Source organism: Palaemon carinicauda, chromosome 44 (assembly GCF_036898095.1).
Source record: "Palaemon carinicauda isolate YSFRI2023 chromosome 44, ASM3689809v2, whole genome shotgun sequence".
NCBI lineage: Eukaryota > Metazoa > Arthropoda > Malacostraca > Decapoda > Palaemonidae > Palaemon > Palaemon carinicauda.
The window spans coordinates 31,221,239-31,228,738 of record NC_090768.1 but is presented as its reverse complement, the minus strand read 5'-3'; the positions used below and the strand labels follow the sequence as shown (position 1 = coordinate 31,228,738).

General features: G+C 30.1%; 1 protein-coding gene across 2 annotated transcripts in view; it reads right to left on the bottom strand.

The window, feature by feature from the left end:
- LOC137634126 (trypsin II-P29-like) overlaps positions 1 to 7,500 on the bottom strand; it is a 47,422-nt gene that overhangs the window by 1,159 nt on the left and 38,763 nt on the right. The window lies entirely within an intron of this gene.

The window sequence follows — 7,500 nt, the reverse complement described above, 5'->3', positions numbered from 1 at the left end:
CTTATGTTTTCCATTGCTAAACCTTTTTATTTTTTCATCCTAATACTTTAATACTTCTACTCTTCTCTCCTGACCCCTTTTTCCATAAAATTCATGATGTCCTTACGATCTAATCATGGAAATTTACAAGCTTAACACTCACATAAAACCCTAACTTATAAATTCTCCATTTCCTCCTTATATGATCTTCATTCTCACATACAGTAATATTGAGCGAGTATACCTCCAGCTAATCTTGTTCGCATAGTTAGCTCCTTTGTTTTCTGCAACCTCACCATCCTTGTGAGCTAAGCATGGGGGGTTTGGGGGAGTTTATAGGTCTATCTGGTGAGTCATTGGCAGCCATTGTCTGACCCTCCTTGGTACTAGCTTGGGTGGAGAGGGGCTCTGGCGCTGATCATATGTAATATGGTCTGTCTCTAGGGTATTGTCCTACTTGATAGGGCAATGCCAGTGTCCTTTACCTCTGCCATTCATGAGCGGCCTTTAAACCTTTAAACTAGCATAGTTTAGCAGATTCTCTTTCACCATTTTCCCTTCCCCAAATATTGATATAAATTCCCTAATTAAAAAGTCATGCATTTCCAAACCTCAGTTCTCATTTTCTCCAGGAACTCCAAGTCTAGCGTCTACCAACGAAACCATCTCCTTTTCTCTAAACGATCTTTGCGTTTAAATCATATTGCACAATTACCCTTACAAGCTTCCAAATCAGCTAGGGATAAATTCGGACTCTCCTAAAATAGCTTTTTCGGTCCTCCTTTTTCCATTTCTGAGCCATTAAATAATGCAACTAACTCGCTTGTATTTTATTCAATGTCCCAGTGTTCTTGATGCTATAAGTTTTAGATCTTTCAGCTACCCATACCACAATCACTATTTGTTCATCTCATTTATGGAATTATTAAAGTTGTAAGATAGGTGATTAAGAGGTTGAAACAAGGAAAGATGCCAGGAATTGATGGGATTTCAAGTGAGATGCTGCAATATGACAGTGATAATTGGCTTCGAGTGACTAACCAGGGTTTTTAAGGTATGTTTGATTGAGGGAAAGATCCCTAAAGCTTGGGTGAAAACAATAATTGGTCTGCTGTATAAAAGGAATATGTGAAAAAAGCTACTATATGTCTTACAGGTACGTGGCATACATAAGTATACAAGTGGTGGTGTATGGTAAGATTTGAATTAGAAAGTGAGGAAGATGAAAGAATAACTGATAAGGGGAGAACAGTATGTGTGGATCAAATGTTCACTAATGGAATAACTATGTGAGAATTTTGAAATTAAAGAGAAAACATTGTTTATGGCATAAACAGACATAGAAAAATCTTAAGAAAGATCACATAGAGAAGCAGTGTGGAGCATATTTAGAATGTATGGTATATATGATAGGCTGAGAACTAATAAAGGCGTATTGAATGGGCAGTACTAGATAAGCAAGCAGCATATGAGTACGCGCAAGATAGGTTTGAAGGGCGCAATGTGGATAGGGATTTCGACGATCTGTTAGTGAGCTTTCTTTTTAGAAGTAAACAGTGAACAAAGTTTAAGGAAGTCTTATTGTATAGGAGATCATCTGTCGTTTAGCCGTTTGCAGATGAATGAGGCAACGACATTTGTTATTTTTCTCTAGCCCACCTTCTGCCAGAGGAAACGGCTTAGTGTTGAATTTATATATATATATATATATATATATATATATATATATATATATATATATACACACTAGTGTATGAGACCCGTCAAAAACGACGACTCAATATTTGGTTAGATATAAAAACACATGCAACCGCAACCCCATTCACTACCTATGACTACTCCCTCTCCCCCTACCTGAGGGACGGGGAGAGCTGGGGGTGGCCGGATAGAAATATATATAACAAGCAAACTCTACACACACACATCTATATAAGAGTAGATTATTTCATTCACATATTTCATGTGTATTTAAGAGATATATAGCCAGCTCGTAAGGTGAGGTCCACTCACATAGTATTAAGTAATGTATGTAAATTACATAAGACTTTCGTCATTTCATTAGCTGTATTTTCATTCAGTTCCGTATATGTAAATATACATTATTTTAAAAAATTACATTTTTATTTCACGTAGTTTTGTTACGAAATCTTATGTAAATTTGTTAAAAGGTATGCTCTATGACACATGCTAGGGATTGCATCATGTTTACACGTGGTTTGAAGTTACAGCAAGATTTTGGACGAAAGTTTAATCTTATTTTTAATGTTACGAGAGGAGGTGGGCGGAGTTAGCTGAGAGAGTTGCCTCTCAAGCAATGATAGTTCCCTATTTCCATGATGCCAAGTTGGCAATCTTGATGCCGTTAGACCATGCCCCCAAGCTTCCAGAAAGCCAAACTGGAAGATTCTGGAATGAATTAAGTTGATATATAAGGACCTAGCAATGCATAAGAGACAGCCTGAATCCGAAAGAGCCAACGTCCGACGATCCTCTCGCCAGCACTCCTTAAGTAATCCATCTATTTTCCTCTTCAACATTTAAAGTGTTTCCTCTCTATCGTACATAGTGTTTTCTCTCAAATGTGAATTGTTTTTGTTCAAACATTAAAATTTCTGTGGTTTAAAATATAAGAAGTGCTGTGTATATACGAGTACAGATATCCTATAAAAATTAATTGGTTTTTGTGACTGGTCCTGTGAGATTAAGTTAAAAAGTGAAGTGTATTTATTTTACTTACGTGTTTGGTAATCTTGTGTGGGCCAAAGAACGTAAGAGTATCATTTAAGTAAATGTAAGGTAAGTGTAATTCTTATTTACTATGTGTTAAAGTGTCATTTATTCATTAATTGTCAAAAGTAAATATTTTCATAATTTAATTTTTAGTGAAACAGGTGATTTTATAATTTTTTCGAAGTATAATTTTTGTCTTAGTTTATAATCTAGTGTAGATTTAGTATTTTGAGTGATTTATTTTTGGTGTTAATTTTTCCTTCTTTATTTTTATAGAATACTGTATATTCATTTTTTGTAAAGTGTGTATTATTTCGATCACCAATACCTATTTCAGATCTTTGCTTGCATTCCCTAACTAAGAGGTTGATTTTAGAATAGCTCCCGTTAAGAGTAAAGTAATCACCCAGTTTTGTTTTGAGCGTAAATTAAAGAGACCTTTAGATATTCAGTGTTCGTATATACTATTGTCTGGGAGGAGTATTATTCTCAGAGTTCGGAAATTTTCTATTGTGTGTTAAATTAGGTAATATAAAGCAGGTGAGTTTTGGAGCTCAGGAATTTACGTAATTTAATAGTCGTAATAATATATATATATATATATATATATATATATATATGCATACATATATATGTATACATACACATATATATATGCAGTTGTATATATATATATATATATATATATATATATATATATATACATGTATATATATATGTATACATATGTATATATATATATATATATGTATACACATATATATATACATATATATATGCATACATATATATATATATATATATATATATATGTGTGTGTGTATACATATATAGATGTACTGTATATGTATGCATATATATGTATATGTATATATATATATATATATATATATATGTATATATATACATGTATATGTATATATATATATATATATATATATGTGTGTGTGTATGTATACATATATATATATATATATATATATATATATATATATGTACATATATCTGTATATGTATACACACACACATATATATATATATATATATATATGTGTGTGTGTGTGCGTGTATGCATATATATATGTATACATATATATATATATATGTGTATATATATGTATGCATATATATATATTTGTATATATACATATATATATATATATATATATATATATATATATATATATATATATATATATATGTGTGTGTGTATAGATATATATATATATATATATATATATATGTGTGTGTATATATGTATATGTATGCATATATACATATATATGTATATATACATGTATATATACATATATGTGTGTATAAATATCTATACATATATACACATATATGTATACGTATATATATACATATAAATACATATATGTATGCATATATATATATATATATATATATATATATATATATATATGTATATTTACATATATGTGTATATATTCTGTATATATATATATACACACACAGACACACACACACACACACATATATATATATATATATATATATATATATATATATATATATATATATATATATATATATATAGATAGATAGATAGATAGATAGATAGATGTATAGATAAATATAATAGATATTCTCCGTTTTTAATGTCACTAATATAAACCAATGTCTTTATTTAACCCTGGCCAGTTGAAACAAAAAATAGAAGGGAGACTATGAGAAGGCAGGCGTAATTAATAAATAGCTATAGCAATCCATGGAGGTATTCTAAACTTACTTAAACTGAGAAAGTTCCGGCTTTGTGAAACTACGATTAAACTAATAAATTGAAATTCTGCATCTGGCCTGAATTTACAGAAATGCTTACTCAATGCTCTGCTGTTGACAGACGGTGTAATTAACCTGTGTTGGTGAATAAAGAGAAGAGATTTATAAGGCAAAGTAGAATGAACTGGCTTTGCGTTCGAGTAATAATTATATATTTGGAATTGCCATTAAACAATTTCGATGAATAACTTATTTTACTAAATTAGATAAAATCTATATGACGTAGGGAAATGCAATATTCATTGCAAGAATGTGGCAGACATTCGAAGGACCTTTTCTAAAATGAAAATTGTAGCTTTATTCAAATAGTGACGATGAAGAATTCCTCTTTTTCTTTTTTATAAAACTTCTTTGTATAGAGAAAAATAATGGGAACATAGTAGTCAATTATCAATGAAAGGGTAAAGGATTTCAAGGTATGTAAGGGAATTCAAAGAATTGGTGAATGCGGTTGAGTTCTGAATGTACCATATCAGGATAGACTTTTATTTTTGAGAAAGAATTACAAAAGCTAGAAGCTTTAAAAGGCATCGTCTCAAATACAAAAGTATTTATAAAAGATTTTTTTTTTTTTTTTTTTTTTTTTTTTGTGAAAGGAAGAGGAAGAGTGAAAGGCCTAACACGAAGTCAAAGCTGATTCAGCATCATTATAGAGCTTCCCTCAGCTATCCTTGAATCTGAGAACAATGCTTCGTGTTGGATGAGTATCACGTGCAGTTAGAGACACTGATAAGGGGGAGATGAACCTCCTGCTGTCCTGACAGTTTCCAAAACGTGTTGGTCTGTTTTGGAAACATAATAACGGGATTGTTATGTTGGATTTCAGTTCCGGTAAACAACCACGAATTGTATTATGAAAGTTTCAATAAATACGACAGTTTTTTGTCGTAGTCAAAGAGTTTTGTCTTCAATACTGATCTTACGAAGTTGCTCTGTGGATATTTTTTAGATATTTGTAAACAAAATAGCTTTCAAATTAACGGGAGAATGAGAAAATCTGAATAAGATATACCCTGGTTGATTTCCTACATTTCAATAACTCTATTGCTATCGATGAAAATTTTAATAATTATTATTATTATTATTATTATTATTATTATTATTATTTTCTCTGTTTATGACAGGTTTATAAATTGTTCTACCAGATACAATAAATAAAAAGTCAGATAAAATGCAAAAAAAAAAAATGTCAAAATGGAAAAAAAAATTGTGACTTATATAATAGTGATAGATCATGGTGCAAATAGAAATACCCTAACAAGCAGAGTAATTTTACTCAGGCCAGGATTCGAACCTTATCTCTACAGTCCAAATAAAGCTGTTATTTGACTTAGAGTCTTAGACTCTCCCCCCATTTAGAAATTCTGACAGTCATCCCTTCGTGCTAATCATTATTAAGTAATGACAGAATATCATAAGTGTTATTGGATATATCTATAGTATCAGAGAGAGAGAGAGAGAGAGAGAGAGAGAGAGAGAGAGAGAGAGAGAGAGAGAGAGAGAGAGAGAGAGAATAGTATCAAATATGATGGAGGAACGAAGAAAGTTTACCAACAGTATCTATTGTATATTAAAAGCTTCTAGCTTGCCATTAGATCTCAAACTTGTAGACCGTCAATGTTGAAATATGGAAGAGATTAAGCTGTAGTTAAATTTAGATATTATATATAAATATATATATATATATATATATATATATATATATATATATATATATATATATATGTATATATATATATATATATATACATATATATTTAGATATTATATATAAATATATATATACATATATATATATATATATATATATATATATATATATATATATATATATATATATATATGTATATATATATATATATATATATATATATATATATATACATACATATATATATAGTATATTAAAATAAAAATTCAATTGTTATACCAAAATAAATCACTCAAAATATAAATCTGAACTAGACCTTAGAAAAAGACAAAATGACACTTCAAAAAACTATAGAATCACTTGTTTCACTAAAAATTAATTTATGTAAATATTTCAGTTTGACAATTGATAAAAAAAGTTGACTTTAATACCATAGGAAATAAATAAAATTTACACTTACATAAACGTAACTGTTACTCTTACAACCTTTGGACTCACGCAAGGTTACCGAACGGTTAAGCAAGAATAAATATACACCACTTTTTAACCAAATCTCACAGGGCTAGTCACATGAAATTTACCATATAAAATGTACTTACATTAACACACTTCACTTTTAAATTAAACACACAATAATATCACCTACGTTTGAACAACACTATACACGGTATACGTTGGAGGGAAATCACAATTCACGTTTGAGAGAAAATACATAGTGGCTGGATAGATGCTGGTGAGAAGACTATTTCAGAGGGCAAGGCTGGATCCCTCTGACTCCTATGCATTGCTAGGCCCTTATGTATCATCATAATTCACTCTACAAACTTTCAGTTCATTCCAGCAATGCATTTGATGCGTGTGCACATGGTCTGGGCTGGTTCTCATGATGTAAGGTTGCCATCTTGGCAGTTTTGAAGTATATTTCTATCGTTGCGTGACGAGGCAACTCTCTCAACTAACTCTACCCACCTCCTCTCTTAACATTGAAAAAAAGATAACTTTTAGTCTAGAACCTTCATGCAACTTCCAACCACGTGGAAACATGATGCAATCCCTCATGTTTTATACCTTGTGTGTCATACATACCTTTTAACACGTTTACATAAGACTTCGTAACAAAACTACGTGAAATAAAAATTTAATTCTTTAAAATTATTTAAAATTACATATACAGGACTGAATGAAAATACAAGTAAATCAATGACGACAGTCTTATGTAATTTATATACATTTACTTAATCTCACATGATTGGAAATCACCTTACGAACTGGCTATACATCTCTGAAATACACATATGAAATACTTGAATAAAATAATCTACTCATGTTAGACC